This window comes from Arvicola amphibius, chromosome 1 (genome assembly GCF_903992535.2).
Source record: "Arvicola amphibius chromosome 1, mArvAmp1.2, whole genome shotgun sequence".
Lineage (NCBI taxonomy): Eukaryota > Metazoa > Chordata > Mammalia > Rodentia > Cricetidae > Arvicola > Arvicola amphibius.
The window spans coordinates 22,493,610-22,510,724 of record NC_052047.1 but is presented as its reverse complement, the minus strand read 5'-3'; the positions used below and the strand labels follow the sequence as shown (position 1 = coordinate 22,510,724).

General features: G+C 39.2%; 1 protein-coding gene across 1 annotated transcript in view; it reads left to right on the top strand.

Moving 5' to 3' along the window:
- Positions 1-17,115, top strand: part of Adgrl3 (adhesion G protein-coupled receptor L3) — a 457,067-nt gene that overhangs the window by 235,493 nt on the left and 204,459 nt on the right. The gene's annotated exons all lie outside the window — the stretch shown is intronic.

Genomic DNA, 17,115 nt, shown 5'->3' with positions numbered 1-17,115 from the left:
GTAATACTCTGACAACTTATTTCTCCAATGGCTGCTGGCTTCTCCTTGACTCTGCTTTCTTTCTCCCTGTCTCTCTACTTGGATTTCTCACCTAGTTATCTTTTGCCCTGAATTAGCCAAAGCAGCTTCTTTACTAACCAATGGTAATAAAACATATTCACAGAATACAGTAATAAAACATATTCACATCACCTATTTAGAATGACAGGTCACCAGATTATTGCTTAGATATATCTTTCTATTATCAAATGTTTTTATTAGTGAGTTTTTGTTTGCAATGTCATAATCAAAGTCACAGTGAAAGAAATTTTCCTTGGAAATTTGTATTTTTTATGAATAATTTTCAAAGTCTTTGAAATGTCTGTATTATTATTGGTTTATAAAATCATGTATATTAAAACTGTTTTCCCTGGATGCCAACAAAACTCATTTGAAAATATCTTTATTGCTTATACACAATAAAAATTGAAAGATAAGATTAGTTAGCTTAATATGTAAATATAGAATTCATTTTTCTGTTTTTAAAGAAATTCTAGTCCCTACTCTTCAGAATATTTCATTGTGAACCTAATGTTCCACAGTCATACCTTCCAGTTTTACAGCTAACAACTATGCCAGGGTTAATATTTTGGTTTTAAGTATATGTTTTTTAATCAAAATCATCAAAGGCTTAACAAAAACCAGTAGGTATGAGTTTTTTTGAGGTTGTCTTCTGCTTGAGCAGTTCCCTCTGGCAGTCCCTTATCTCCTGTGCATCATGTAGGATTCTGCTGCATAGGAGGGCTGCACTTTCCTACCTGTCTGGCAGTGTCCCTTGACCTCCAGAGAGGCATTCCATCCACAATCTCCCCATGATTCCCCCGGTTATTTCCCTAAGACATTGTATTTGACTGGCCAGTGGGCATGCTTTCCTCCTCTATCTTGGTGCTCCTGGAGGACACAGCCGCTGGGCTGAGCTTAGTACGTAGTTGAAAGCACTCCAGTGATTTCTGTTGAAATGACCAACAGTGAAAAGCAATAGAGTAAACACTTCTGAAAATACTTTTCTGTTTTACAAGAGACCAAGATCCAGGGTACATAAGGGACTCCCATGGAGAAAAAGCACAATGAACGAACACAGAAACTATGAGGTTTTTGTTGTTTTTAAGAGAACGTGCTGGAAGGGAAGATTAGAATGATGAAATATGACAGCTTTTAAAGAATTCCATATTCTGTTCCATAAGGTTTGTACTTTGTCCTGGGAAAAGGTTCCTTTGGGGTGTTTCCTCCCAAATGAAGGATGTACCGTATTATCAGTTCTGGCTGGAGACAAAGTTACCCTCCGTGGCATCAGGGTAGATGATGAGGTGATTGGGGAAGAGGTTGGCAAAGGAAGGCAACTCCCTTCTTAAGATGAAAGATGATGGTGCGCTTAACTGGAATTATGCCGGCACTGATGAGAGGATCTGAAGCATACCGGAGGTGTGGTATCTGGATGACTGGCACAGGGAAGGAGCAAAAGCACCTCTGAGGTTGCTGTGTTGACTGACAGCTCATGTAGGTTGAGTGTTGGTAACCTTTCCAGATTTTATGTTGAAATTTAACCCTCAGTGCAGCAGTTCTAAGGGAGGGCCTCTGCGCTCACAGGTGTGGATGCTAGCATCAAAAGTGAAGGTGCTTTGTCGTGCTCCTACTGTGAAGTGTGAGAGTGATCATCTTAGAGAGGGAGAACAAACTTCTCCTGAGTCGGACATCCTCTTGGATTCCCGAGCTTCTGAAACTGTAGGAAAATATATTTATCTTCTTTTTAAATTACCCAATCTGTCAGAGTCCAGGCTCAATGGGTTCCTGTGTACCAGGGTAGGGGTGTGTGGATTAGAAATATTAGGCAGAAAAAACAGGGATACAAAAGAAAAAGACAGAGACACAGAGCAGAGTCGGGATAGCAACCCAGTGAATACTGAATTTGCCCATGTTTATTTCCCATATGCTTTATATACCCAAATCCAAAAGGGGCCAGGGATGGGGGAAGCCAAAAATTGCATTACACCGATTACAAAGACAAAGGGAGCAATTACCTCTTCAATATCTGAAGCATCAAGTAACTATATCCTGCATTAAGTATTCTGTTGTTTAGGCAGAACATGCATTGACCACACCTTAGGAAAAGCATCCTATAGGCAACCATACCCTGATCAAACCTCCTGTCATAAAATTGAAGGAGCAGGAATAGGCTTATACTCTCTGACCTTTGATCAAGGTGGATCAGATCCACACCCATGGGCTCCAACACCAGTCTCAAATATTTTGATATACTAACACAGCATGATTGAGATGCCTACTGATAACGACAGAATATCTCATGAAGAATACCCATGAGAATCGATACATTGATTTATACATGGTAATTATTTGAATATTTTCTTTCCAAGAATGAAGTACTGTTTACACAAGTTGAGTACTTTATCATAATCCCATTATTTAGATGTGATACCAGTATAATTTGAGAAGGAGTATTTGCAAGTCATGGCTGGGTTGGGTGGTGGTGGTGCACGCCTTTAATCTCAGCACTCCTGAGGAAGAAGCAGGTGAATCTCTGTGAGTACAAGACCAACCTGGTCTGCACAGGTAGTTCCAGGACAGTGAAGGCTGGAGAAAAAAAAAAAAAAACCCTGTTTAGAAAAAAAAAAAGAAAAACAAAACAAAAACAAAAAAAAGTCATGCTGGCTGGGCATAGTAGCACATGCCTTTAATCCCATCACTCAGAAAACAGAGGCAAGTGCATCTCTGTGAGTTTGAGGCCAGCCTGGTGTAGGAAGTGAGTTTCTGGACAGCCAGGGCTACACAGGAAAACCTTGTGTTGAAAATCAAAAGGCATGACTGGAATGAATAAAGAATATACTCCAAAACATTGTAATTCTAGACAGCAGACATACTATCGCTCTGAGAGTTGGTTGAGTAGACTTTGTGCTGATATAGCTAGATGCTCAGTTGTCAGCAGTCTGGCTGGTTCTGTCAGGGCATGGGTCAAACATGTTTTAACAAATGCCTTACTGTCATATAGGAAGTGACCCAATGCCTCTCCTGTTGCTCTTCAATCGGGTCCAGCACCTTTGCTGTCATGGCAGAATAGGGCCCCAGTAATAGGAAGCCTCGCTTGAGGGTGAGCAGCTACTTAAGTCTGGTTTGCTAATGTCTCATTTGTCAAAGCAAGTCACATAGCCCACCGCAGACTTCAGAGAGCAGAAGTGAATTAGGGCTTATCACGGAGGTGCCCCAGTTCAAAGAAACCTGGATATATGAAGAAAACGAGTGTGAGAAATTTGAAAAAGAAAACATATGAAAATGAAATGAATTCAGAAAGGCTCTGGAAATGTTTGATTTGGAGGTTTTAGGCCCTTTTGATTTGAGTGTCCTCAACCACCTCACAAATCTGAAGGTGGAATTTTTCAAGTGTTTGTGAATACTGTGGACATGGAGCAGTGCCTGGCGTTTGGTGAACCCTGCATAATATATAGCCGTTACTGCTGTTTGAGTTCATTGCAATGGCGTATGATACTAGGCTAGTCTGGCAGGGTTATTAGAATGAAACAATACATGTTAAGCACCTGCCTCATACCAGACCTTGAGAAATTCTCAGGAAGGGAGGTAGCCATTGTTAAGACCTGGATTTCAAATGACATCTCCTCCCTCTTGATGGGCGCTGTTGAGCTGGGAAAGACTGATTGATGGTCTCCCACAGTTACCCATTTTTAATACCTAACCAAGACAGTATAGAGATTTTATTTTTATATAACATTTTAAAGGAACACAAACTTTAAAATCAAAGTATCTACACCCATGAATCCTCTTCATCACGGTCACCTACACAGGACCCAAATAAAGATGCCATCAGTAGACATGCAGCATGAAGGGGAACTGCCCTCAGAATGACTGTCTTCATGGCTCCTCATGCTTCAACATGAATTGACCCACAGACCCTTTATTTGCGTTTATGGTCACTGCTTCGTGTGAAACAACTTTTGTTTGTTTGACTAAGAATGAAGAGTTAGGGGCTGCAGAGGTGATTCTGGGCTAAAGCCCTTGCCTCACTGCTGTAAAGATGAGTAAGATCCCCAGAACCCACTCAAAGGTCTGGTAGGTATGGTGATGTGCATGTAATTCCATTGCTAGTAGGCAGTGATGGGGATCCGTGGATGACCTGGTTAGCTAGGCTAGTCAGACCAGGAGCTTGGTTTCAATTCAGAGACTCTGTTTCAGTAAATAAGATAGAGTGGGATTGGGAACGATGTCCAACGTTAACTTCCGGCCTCCGCACAGATGCACAGCACACATATCTGCGTACACCTGCATACACATATACCACACAAAGAATTTAAGAGACAGTGTCATTAGATAGGATTTCGAGATATTATCAAAATCCTATTACCCAAAAAAACTTGTACATTTTCAAAGGCTAGCTAACATTTCATTCAAAGGCAGATATTAAAAATGACACCGAGAAGGCATAAAAGTATCCATTATTTTCCAGAGTCAAAATGTTTTCACTCAGCTATCAGATGTTATATTCACTGACCATTTTTAAAATACATGTTGTATTTATATTGATTTTATGCACATTCAGATTACATGCACATGTTTCTCCCCATATTCATACCCATATATTTTTGAGAAAGGCAACAGAAGAGGAAAGGAGAAATTTTCTATCGCATGTTATAGATGTTTATTTGACTATAGATGGCAAGTTAGACTTTTGAATATGTAGAATTCTATTTACCATTTTTTTGTTTTTCTTTTTTTTTTTAATAGACATAAAGCTTTATTAAAGGAGAGAGGGAGAGGGAGACAGGGGGAAGCAGAAAAGTGGGGAGAGAGGCAGAGGCGAAGCTGCCTCTCCGAGAAGAAGATGGAAAAGAGCTACTTACCAAATTTTAATGAGATTATGTGACAATTTATTTTGAACTATAGATAAACTAAGACTGGCTAGTCAGTTAGAAATTATCTTTTTTTTTCTTTTTGATTTTTCAAGACAGGATTTCTCTCTATACTATAACAGCCCTAGCTGTCCTGGATTTTGCTTTGTAGACCACACTGGCCTGAAATTAGTAGAGATCCGCCTGCCTCTGCCTGTAGTGCTGGGATTAAAGGTGTGTGCCACCACACCTGGTATGAAAAACTGTATCTTGTTCCCTTTACTCATTGGCTCCCTCTATTCTCTTTCTTTTCCTTGTGGTATCTGTCTCCCTGTTTAATATACGAAGGAATAAATTAGGAATTTCTTATTGTTTTAAATATGAATTTTTTGTATTTTATTCAATTGACTATTTTCTTGTAACAAACCATAATGAATTTTCTGATGTTTACCAAAATAATAATATAAATAAAATATTTAAAATATATTTAAAATATATTTAAAATAATATTTAACTCACAATATTAACCTGGGAAGCTTTTTTTCCCATCCAACACACAGTCACACAAACATACACATATTCACATAAATAAAACAAAGTAGATCGCTCAAAAAGAAAACCCTATGTTTTAAACTTTTCCTTGTTTATGTGTCCATATTGTAAACATATATATGCAACTACATCTGCTTCACATTGTCGTGCCTCTCTACATTCTGGTTTACAGATGCCTTACTTTGGATTTGACCCATAGGTTCCAAACATCTATACTGGACCCTATCATTTTTTGAGAATGTATTTTATGGTATTCCTCTGCTTATTTTTCAGATTTTTTTTTGATTCTGTGCAGTTGAATTGTGTCCATTATGCTCTCAGGAGCCCAAAGGAAAATAGTGTAACAACTTACAAAACACTCTTGGGTAAAATGTTGTACTCTCTGTGGCTGTAAAGTGGCCATTGAATATAAATTCAGTGACACTTACCCACTAATGAGTAAACTTGAGAGTTTCTGTTCTTTAAGTCTGATGTGACCATACGTGGCATTTGGTCCTATAATTTATGTCTGCAATGACTTTATGTGCATTCTTCAATTTACAGATTTTTATTACTGAATAGGGGTGTAAATTCCTGTAGTTTACTAGTGCATTAATGTCACAATACATTACAAGGTAATTAACCAGAGATGCCACTATAAATAGAAAAAATAGTCACAGCCTTCACTATAAACTACTTAATAAAAATAAGCTCCTGAATCAGCATTCACCATTACAGTAATTTTTCTTGACATATGTCTCATTAATCAGGACTTCTGGAAAACATAACTTTGTCTAGACGCACTATTGTTTTTAATCCTTTCATTATTAAAACATTTGTTACAATTTGTAGTCAGTTCAGTGGAATGCATTATATATTTCTGCACAGAAAATAAGTGCATGCCTTTGAGACACATTTCCCAACTTTATACAATTAAAAAGTGAAAGAAATACTGTCATGGTCACATTGTGTCAGATTTGTAAATGTAGTTCCCAGGAGGATTCATTAAGACTTTCAGTTCTTGGACCAAAACAGTTCGAAGCGCTGGAGGACCCGGGTTTCATGGGTTCTATTCCCCAGCTCACATGGCCGCTCAAAGCTCCAGTTCAAGGCGTAGGATGACCTCTTCTGGTCCCCACAATCTGTCTTCTACCTTTATTTTGCCTCCTAACTCCTCAGAATATGTCCTTGTGACAGGGAGCATTATCCAGGCAAGGCGATTGTGTAAGTATGAGCAGACGCCCGCCGGAGTCGGGATTCAGAGCGGACGCCTATGTTATCGGAGATCCAAGTGTACTAGTCAGGCTGCATTTTTCAGTTGGTCCTTTGTTTTCAAGTTTCGTTGATCTTGCATTGTTGTTCTATCCAGTTTGGTGACAGCCTTAGTAGGGACTGCAAAAAGTAAAACAAAAAGTTAAAAACAAACAAACAAACCAAAAGATCAAAGAGTATTTGAGTGGGATGGAAACTTCCCAGCCTCATGAGAACTTTAGTTAGCAGGCCAAAAGCTCTTGGTCACACAAACCTTCCCGAGTCAGTTGCTCCATGTTCCTGTCTTGAATTCAAAGAATAATTCAAAAACCATAGGCCAGTGAGTCATAGGAAGAAGTCTACTGGAGGTTTAGAGGTGGAAGTTTAAGTGGGAACAAAGGGCTGAGTTCCAGGTGGAACCCTCCCCCAAATGTGGGGTACCATTCCACTGGGAGTCTGGGAGCTATTATCGGATGGAGGGTAGAAACTGGGGTGAGATGTTGAGGCATCTATGTGTTGCAGGTTTCCACTTTCAGCTACCAGCAGTGGGGCTCTCTGAAGTTATTATGTAAAAAACTAACTAGAACCAGAGCTGGAAGAAGCGCCCCCTCTCCCCACTCGCCCCCTTTCTGGAATGTTTGGTATTTGGCCAGGACCAAGCTAGAAACATTACCAGTCAGAAACAAATTGAGGTATCCATCCCTAAACTCACCAACTTGTTTATATCTCTTGTCCTCACCAACATCAATAGTAACTGTGTTTAAAGTAATTCACATCAAGTTTCAAGAAAAAAAAATGGATTACTAAGTCTTCTGGTTATAATATTAGTAATAATGATATTTTGAATATTTTTATTTATAAAAACGTTAATAGCTACTTAGTTCACTCTGCCTTCCAAGATGGTGAGTGACTAGTTGTATAACTGAGGGGAAAATGTGTCTTTTCCTTTAGGTAGGATCTCAATAGGAGGTCTAATATACACTAATTTTTGCATTTTTAAAATTTGAGTTACAGCTTGTATTCTGAGTACAATCTAAAGAAGTTTACTTGAATTTAAAAAAATGTTTATTCTAAAACTTTTTTTTGCTGTAATAAACTCAGGAATATAATCATGGTTCAATGGGCACATAATCAATGAAGTAGAGTAATGCCAAGCATTAAGTTCCATGTGTGAATTGAATTACATCGAGCAAATCCACACACTGAAAATATTTTTTAAAGTTCAAAATAAGCAGATGGTGCTGCCTGGTGCATCTCCATTAAAAACAGACTTTCACCAGTGATTTAGCATCACAGATTAGAGTCGTTAACACACAGTATCACCCAGTGAAATGTAAAAACATTTTAGATTGATTAAAATAAAATTGGAAGGTGACATCTGTCATTCTTACTCAAGAGTTTCTAGGCCTGTTCTCTTACAGTCTCTGATGATGCTCTCCTAGCTTTTCAGTGTGTACACAATATATATTGAGACGTAAATTTCTTAGCTTTCCACACTTTTTATCTCAAGAGAATAAAATGAAACTTGCATTATGAGTTCCATGGTCGTGTCTGAGTGCTCTAGCCGTGTTAACACTCTTTCATACACTTCTAAATCCCATGCAATATTTTTGGGGGACAGTGATATCATTTAAAGTAAGCTATGAGTGGCTGGAGAGATAGCTCAGTGGTTGAGAGCACTGGACCTGAGAGCAGAGGACCTAGGTTTGATCAGCAGCTCCCTCAGGGAGCTATCTCTAGCTCCAATTCCTGGGAATTTGACACCCTCTTCTCACCTCCCTGGGCACCAGGCACACATATAGTACATAAACATATGCAAGAAAACCAATCATGCATATAAAGTAAATAAATCTACAAAAGCTGTCGAAAGTACACGATAAACCTCTGTGAGATGCAGGTGGATATTATAGTTTACTGCTAATGGTAAACTCAGCCTGTTTTATTAGTATGGACCTTCAACTAAGTATAGAAAATAATAGTGCACATTGTCTTGTGTATTCTCAAATATATGCTAAGATACCAGGCAGTAGTGGTGCATGCCTTTATTCCCAGCACTTGAGAGGCAGAAACAGGGGGATCTCTGTGTTTGAGGTTAGCCTGGTCTACAGAGTGAGTTTCAGACAGCCAGGAGTGTTAGAGAAACCCTGTCTCAAAATGCCAATAAATAAATAAATAACCCTATGACTTCCTTAGATTTGACACCACCATGATATTTACAGTCCTTAGAGCACTGCCATCATACTGCATATTTGTGATTAAATTTGTGTTATGTTTGGTATGAAATTCTAATTCTATGTTTACATAACGGTAAAATAGATTTTTATTCAGTATTGTCAGAATGAGAAGCTTGTAAGCCTATAACATGCTTTCTAAACAAGTTATATGAAAGTTAATTTTTATCACTTGGGTAAAACAAACAAACAAACAAATCTTAGTACATTCTGTCTGGTCTCTTGAGGCTTATAATTCATATATAGAGAAAATTCCCTAAAGAGAGAGAAGTGATCCAGTAGTTTTTCCAATTAAGGCTTTTAACTCCTTGTGTTGGACTCAGCATGAGCCCAGCGAGAAGGAAAGTGGAGTTTGGCCAAATGCTCCATGGGTGTTGGCTTATGGAATGAGATTTTTGGTACTCACTGGCCCTCCAATGAAAGCTTGCACTGTGATGCTCTGGCTGTTCTCCTCAGCTTCAGCAGTGATGATTCTTACTTTGGATTTAGTTGTCCCTCAGTGGATCTCCTGCTCATGCGCATATATCAGCAGAATAAAGCAATCCCTGTGCAGCCATTGCCAGGTCATTTTCTGAAATTTGCCTCTCCCAGCGTCCTGCTCCACAGCTCTGTGCCTAGTCTCTGAAGACTGTTCCTGGCCTAGCCCTCCACGAATTGAGGCAGTCAGTTTCAATTCTTTGTCTCATTTTGTTCTGTTTTTGAGAGAAACTAGTTTCCAAATGCATACAGGTCTTTGCAATGAAGCACTTTTGTTCAGTAGAAATGGGAACAGCTAAAATTTGCTACATACATTGTAGGAAAGGTGTAAGGTGTGGAAGCAAGGATCACAGGAATGTTAGAAAACACATGGCACACCTTAGGAATAGCTCCTAATCTATGGAAATCAAATTTAAATGTAATGTTCAAACTAAAGCTGAGCCACATATTTATCTCATACATAGTACCCAAATGCAGTCATTCATGACATTATTTCTGATTTCCTGGAAATACCAGCTTCCTGAGCGGATCTGGTATGAACTCCCATCGTGTGTTCTCTGCTCTAAGCTGATTATTGTTTCTTTTCTTTTAGTGAATCCAATGGAGCAAATTTGTGCTTGTGTGTGTGTGTGTGAGAGAGAGAGAGATAGGAGGGGAAGGGGAGGGAGAATAAGAGAGAAAGAGAAAGATTACAGACATAGGGAGAATTTTTACCTTCATAAAGCTAAAGAAAGTGTTTTAACCCTGATTGGAACCTAAGCATGTGCAAAAATGTTCCAGGGCATATTGACACAGATACAAAATGAACTGTGCCTTTATTTCCCATAGTATATACTGTAACAAGTATTTCTTAATGAAACATTTTTCCAGGAATGGAGGAGAGAATCTGAACATTCCTGGCATCATTCTTACTTTTTAACAAAATCTTTTACCATTTTTATTATTCTTATTATAAGCATTGTGGGGAACAAACATTTGAAAACAGATAGTACATTTTGTTGATGTATTACAGCCATGTATAAGCTAATATGCAGTTATCATTTGTTTATGCTAGTGTATCTTATTTTTCATTTTACCATACTCTTCCTCCACAGTCATTAATGTGACATAATCACCAGAAAATAAATTTATACCTGTAGAGTGAAAACTGATTTCATCACTGCCTGGGGCAGACAGTTTGCTGTTGGCCATTGGCAATGCTTATCTATTGTTGTGACAAAGCACCATCACCAAGACAACTTATAAAAATGGGGTGAAATTTAGGGCTGACAGTTTCAGAAGGCTAGACTCCAGGACCATCATAGCAGGGAGCATGGCAGCAGGCAAGCAGTCCTGGCTCAGGAGAGGCACCAAGAACATACATTTTGTTCTGTAAGTAGGAGTTGGGGTGGAGGGCAAGGAGTGCATAGTAGGAGTGGTGCGAGTCTTTTGGGATCACAAAGGTGACACATCTCTTCCAACAATGCCTCCTGATCATGCAACAAAGAGTTCCACCAAACTGGGGCCATGTGTTCAAACATAAGACCCTATAGAAACCATTCTCATTCAAACCACCACTATACTTGGCTCATTATAGGCTGTATAACCCCATTTCTAATGTTATTGTCCATGTTACTGAATGTCTGAATCTCAGAATTTATTAATTCCTCACACAAGTGTTTTGTTGCATTGTTCAGTGTCATTTACAGTCGTACGCTCTGTTGTTGGTTCTTTTGGTTCTAAGATGAATCTGTAGTTTTATAGATCACTTCTTTGGGCCGGGATGAAGTCTTTAAGAGTGGGGTGTGTGTGTATGTGTGTGTGTGTGTGTGTGTGTGTGTGTTCATTCTCAAATGCTTTCTTTATGGATTCAATTTGTCTATAATTTATGGAAAAGTTCTATGGCCTTAGACGTTCTTATTAGTTGGCTGAACACAGGGTCCAGGGATTTTTGATTTGGTTTGGTTTTATTTCTGTTTTATAAGTTCGCATTTAATCTTTCAGAAAAACAATTTAAATACTGAATAAAAATAATGAAAGTTAGTAATGCCCATTATTTAATAAGGTTTGTAAAATGTGAAGTTAAAAAAAAATCATATTCAGCATTAGGGAAATGAGGATGATTTTCTTCACAGCTGTTGAAAGATGTTTCTGTAAAAGAAAAATTGGCTTTAGTTTTTATTTGTCCATTAATACCCAGGCAGCTTTCCTTCACCCTAAGAGGTACTTGGCTCCCTAAATAAAAAGTATTTTTCTCTGTTCTACCTCTGGGTTCAGTGAAAATTTACAGTTCTTAAGAGTCCATCAAAAGAAACTTCCCTTTGCTGTAATTTTAAAATCAGGATCTCTTGGACAATATTAAATAAAGTAATTAAGGTGAATACCCCATAAATTCAATATTGATATCCTAATATGATGACCATGTGGCTGGAAGCCATACTAATTCAGATTTTCCAATAATCCCTTTTCTCAAGATTGTATTACTTTCTGCCTTTGGAAGTGAATTACTCTACGACTTGTTCAGTACTATCAAAATACTGCTTAATTGAATTCAGTAGTATTGCATTGCTATAGTCTGAAGTCTCTGTGTCAGGGATGATGAAGATTTGACGGGAGGAGGGGAGGGAAAGTGGCTTCCCACCACCACGCCACTGGCTGTCACACTTAGACGATAAGTAAAAACATTGCTAGTGGAGTGAATAACTCTGACATTGCAATTAGCCAATCTATCTGAATGAAAGTCCAGGTTTTAATCTGAGCGAAACATTCCCAAGTGGTCCCAGCAAGGAGAAAGCACAAACTTTTGAGGAGGGTTTTTTTTAATACCTTCTGAGGATGAAGATGACCCTTGGTTGCAGCGCACCGCGCACCCGTGTCTGCATTTAATTCACTTTTACCCAGTTACTGAGCTTTGGGCAAGGGGCTGGAGGTTAAAATACACAGACACACACAGACAGAGAGACAGCAACATGGGTCATCCTTGAATTCCCCAAGAATGCCCCCTTTATTGTGTTCAGGGAGCAGATTATATAGAGATAGCCATGCCCCAGCCAAACCCACCAGAAACCACTCTGCCATCAGGAACTCCTGAAGGTCTTGTGCTCAGAGCAACTGTAGGCACTTGGATCAGGGGATTACAAGAAATTCAGAATCTGGGGTCTCACTGCTCCCAACACTTGGTGGGCTTCCTGAGGGGTCTGGAATGGGAGGAGCAGGAGCTAAGATGGAGCTAACTTCCACCTAGACATTCTTATCTTCCTCCAACATTATAGACATAATTATACAATTTCTATTTTATGTAACAAGTGGGTATATTTCTTACTGAATGACCACCCACTAAAACTCTGAACTATGTGTTAGTTTCTTAGCCTTATAGGAAACTACATACCAGCTTGTCTCTTGCTTACCTGAAAGACTTGACTTACATTCAGTCTTCCGTGAGTATTTGTTTATACAGTTCTATGGATTAATTCTTCTTATGAATGAGTTAGAGTTAAGTTGTTGATTAAGCAGCTCCCCAAGTCACACAAAGAAAACAGCAGAAAAGTCCCTTTCATCATGTAAACTGTGGTGTCTTCAGCAGTAATTTATTCACAAGTGTCTGAAAGTCTGAATATAGGATGACCTCCAATCTGTCTTAGGTGTGGGTACGCTTTGTGATGAGAGGAGTAGTGGCAGGCATCACAAGGCACACATTCCCTAGCTCAGTCACTTGGCGCCACACGCACCATGACTCAGCGGCAACTAGAATCTTACTATAACATTTTGATACAGACAATTTAATTCAGTCAAATTAATTTTTATAAGATGGCATTACAGCACGACGTGTGATGTACCCTAGTATCAGACGACAAAATAGCGAGCAAGAGAAAGGAGATTTCAGCCTCTTTAACTGGACCTTGTGATGAGGAAAACGAATGATAGATGAATTGTTGATTTAAATCCTCGAGTTTGTTATTAATTCTTGTTATTGCTATCAAGAGATGCCCGGTAGATGGTCAAGAAATGCCATTCAGATGAGGTGATGGGTTACCTGAACTAGAACTAGAATAATGAAAAATCAATTGGCCATAATCAAAGTTAAGGTTAATGTATCAAAATTTCTCTGAAATGAGAAATCCATGGTTCATAAGGCAAAATTCTTATCAAGGCCTCCTGTATTTGGGCATGGGAAGACTTGGTCAGGATTCCACTGTCTTTGAGCAGATGGAAGAGAGAAAGAAAGTAGAGTATTATTTTTCTTTGAATAAAAGCTCGATTAATGCATAAGATCATTTCTGGAACATAGAGGAAGGACCTAATCCATAAACTGACCGTGTAGGGCCTTCTAGACCATGAAAGAGGAGTGGGTTTTTTTATTTTAAGAGCTGTGAGACTCCCTGAAGGATTTTACACAGGGTACTACATAATCTGTTTTCGATTTTTAAAAGATGACTCTAGCTACAGGGTGGAAAACGGCCCAGAGGGAAGAAAATCCAATCAAACTGGTGTGGCCTTGCCTTAAAATCTCATTTCCAGACTCCCCTCTTTCCAGGGCAGTTCTCTGAAGAATCCCTTTCTTTTTTTCTCTTCCATTTTCCACATTAGCTACTGGCCTCTAGGTAATGTGTGACTTCTCTGATGCAGTTATGGCAGAAGGACTTGGAAGCAGACAGATTCAACCCTCAGAACCAAGTCTGTGCACTTCTAGCAGTGCCCGAGGAAACACAGGCTTGCGTTCCCATAAGTGCCCCAAGGTTACAATTCTTGCAGAGAATCAGAACATAAGTGCTCGCAGATAACCAGCAAAAATCCCACAATTGGCCAAGCCCCAGAGTCAGTTCCTCTCGTTAGGCAAGAATAGTGAATCCTATTAGAGCAAAACAGGTTTTAGACTCTTGGGTGGGAGATTTTGAGGATCTGATCTAGTGTTGGGTTATTCTCTGTTGACTCTAGTAGATAGCAAGGCTTCATTGTGGATAAATGATCTGGTGAACTGAAGAGAGGTCCACACAGGAATTGTAGCCGAGGCACTGGGTCATTGTGATCCATGTTAGTCATTCCAAATTTCCTGGGTACAATGAGACAACTCCAAGAACTTTCTACATAGAAAATATTTACTCTGGTGTTAAGGTGAGGGTGGTTGTTTCAGAAAAGGTTTTCAGGAGTGCCAACTGATCCTGATCGACAGGAGTGGTGACTAAAGAAAGCACAATAGTCATAGACACTCTTGTTAAAGCATAATGACTGGTTATGCTGGCTATGTGGAAACAAATACAATTCTTTGATTTCTAATTGGATAGTTCTGGGAGATACTGATACTGATCCGGGACATAAGGGCAGTGTATGGCAATGCTAATGATCGTCCATTTCTAAGTCTGTGAAAGCACGCTCAACATGAAATATGACCGGAAAAGGAGTTCTCTCAAGCTTCAGGAGATGTACAAAATAATTTCAAGAGTGTCTGGAACCTTTAGCCTTTTCTAAGTAATTGAATTGGCCCTTTGTTATCAGGTGGTTAGTTATCCCATGATGTAATTTATTTAGAAAAGTATGACTGCTAGATTTATGTGATACTGAGTCTGATAAAGATCTTTCCTGGAACAGAAAGGCATGCCTGCCAGGCTTTATTTAGCTTTTAATGAATGAATAAATGAAGCCAATGCTCCAAAGTGAACACCACCTCCCGTCACCAAATGGCCCGTGCACTTCCTGTGTTTCAGCATTTTGAACAATTGTCCTTCTTTATTTCAAATCGGTGTGCTCATTCAAGAGAACACCTCAGGCCACACTTGCTTGCTGCTAGATAAAACTACTCCTAAAGACACAACACGGAACTTATGGCTGCCCTGCAAGCATATAAAATCCCAGAAACCAGATGGAGCATATCTTTGCCTTTTACTGCTGGTACCTTTTTAAAAAAAAAAAAAAATTAAAAAGACAGAAAAGAAACGAAAAAGAAGTAAACATTCAAATGTGGCTTCTGTTGTATTCTGCAGTTATATAAAAATGTGCAGTGCAGTGATTATCGTGCAAAAAAATGAGTCTCTAAAAGCAAACCCACAGATTTCAAATTTACCCCACCCCAACAAAATCTGTAATAGCATTTTTTAAATAAAATCTGTCATTAAAATCCTTTCTGATGAGTGTAAGTGCATATGAACTGCTACTCTGAAGGGTTGCTTAATTGAGTACCTCATTTTGTACGTTATCGAAATGTGTACTTTGAAAACATTGGTGAAATTTGCCATTTCCCACCTGGCTTCCCGACAGCTGGAGCCTTGACTGTTTGTGATGGCCTACGCTCCTGCAACCCTAATCTTAGGCAAATGGCGTATGAAATGCTCCTTTGCTGCCTCTTCCCCCCAATGAGCCTGTTTAAAGCAAAGGTAGAAGCAGACTCTATTTGAACTCAGCCATGTTCCTTTTTTTTCCTTTCTTTTTTCCCTTTCTGTCCCTACTGCTCTCGAAACCATTGCCGTTGGTCCTGCTCTTAACTGAAATATTTATAGAAAAAAGATTTGTTTTAAATGAGCAGATGGGCCAGTCCTAAGACAAGCTGCTCTATTAATAAACATGGGTGGTACTTTATCAGCAAAGGAGCCTATTTTGACATTTCTTAGGGATGATTTGTATAGCCTATCACCACCACACCTGGTGCAGGGACAATAAATGGGCACTTAATAGTCAAGCAGTGTGCAGACACCTTCCATTATAACTTCATTATGTCAGATCTAATCATCTATTACCAAATGTCAGACATTTAATTTATGATCAGTTGCCCTCTGGAATTAGTGGCCACGCAAGTGAAGAGTCCATTCAGATCCATCTTACCATAAATTCCCTTCTTCCCTGAATAGTCACTTAAGCACATAAAACTGAGTGGAGATGCTTTTAGAATTCTATAATATAAAACGCTTTCTATGTGTGAAGTTTTGAAAAGACGGTCAGGTGTGGGTCATGTTTAATAAAGAATTCCAGGTTCAGATATGCTAATCAGCACGCATATTATTCATTTGTTTACTAATCCACAAGTTTGATTATGGTTTAACAACAATGCTTTTGGGAAAAACAAGACAAAATTTCTCCTTAGATATCTGCTATCTACCAGTGGACATACAGCTCTTAACACTGTGCAGTGGAGTTAAAAGTCAGATGCAGGAGAGGGGGGTTTGCCTGGAGAGATGGCTCATCCCCAGTTCAGAGCAGAGGGCCTGGGTTCAGTTCCCTTACCTTCACGACAATTCACAGGCGTCAGTTAACTCCAGTTCCAGGAGACAGGACTCCCTCTGGCCTTCCCGGGCACTAGGCATGCACATGGTATGCCTACTACATACATGCAGACAAGACATTAATACAATTAAAAAAAAATTCTTTTCAAAAATTATATAAGGACAAATTTTGTATTATATCTTTCTTACCACAGTTATAAAGAAAGCCTTCTCAGCTGGTCAGTATAAAGCAGTATACAGCTAACTGTAGCAGCATCAGCAAGCCCTGTTTAAAAGAGGAATGCTAAGAAAGGGTTGGGTTGGTGAAAGAGGAGCCGAGGGAAATAAAAAGAAGGTGAGGAACTAGTACTCTGTGGGTTTAAGAACTAATGTTCCCTGCTGGCATCTGTAGGACCTTCTAGCCCTTTCCTTTACACTGAGGAAAATGCAGTCAGAAATGCATCACGTCTTTTTCAAGATCACTGCTAGAGAGATATTCAGCTCCTGTCAAGGCTTCCGATTGAAGTTGCTCTCTGTGGAGATCTTTTCAGGGATTTCTAAAGT